Genomic DNA, 322 nt, shown 5'->3' on the forward strand with positions numbered 1-322 from the left:
GGTCTTACATCACACGCAGCGAGCGGCGTGGCCAAATAAGGTCATGGAGCCTGAAGACCGGCGGAGCCCACTCGCCATCGCCTTCGCGGGTTCCCACGGAACGTCGCCCTGGGCAGGAAGTGGTCCCCGTGGCCGTCTTTTCCGGGAGCCCGCCGATCAAAGGTGACGGCGAATGATTGGCACCCCGACGGGAAGTGATGTCACGGCACACCTGGGAAGGGGGCAGAGGGGAAGCGACGACTTGATGGTCGGATTAGAGGAGCTTTGGGGAATTGAAGCGCGCGGGCCACCTGGGATCGGAGGGGGGGGGGGGGGGGGGGGG

The sequence above is a fragment of the Hippocampus comes genome, unplaced genomic scaffold (genome assembly GCF_001891065.2).
Source record: "Hippocampus comes isolate QL1 unplaced genomic scaffold, H_comes_QL1_v1.1 scaffold277, whole genome shotgun sequence".
NCBI classification, from domain to species: domain Eukaryota; kingdom Metazoa; phylum Chordata; class Actinopteri; order Syngnathiformes; family Syngnathidae; genus Hippocampus; species Hippocampus comes.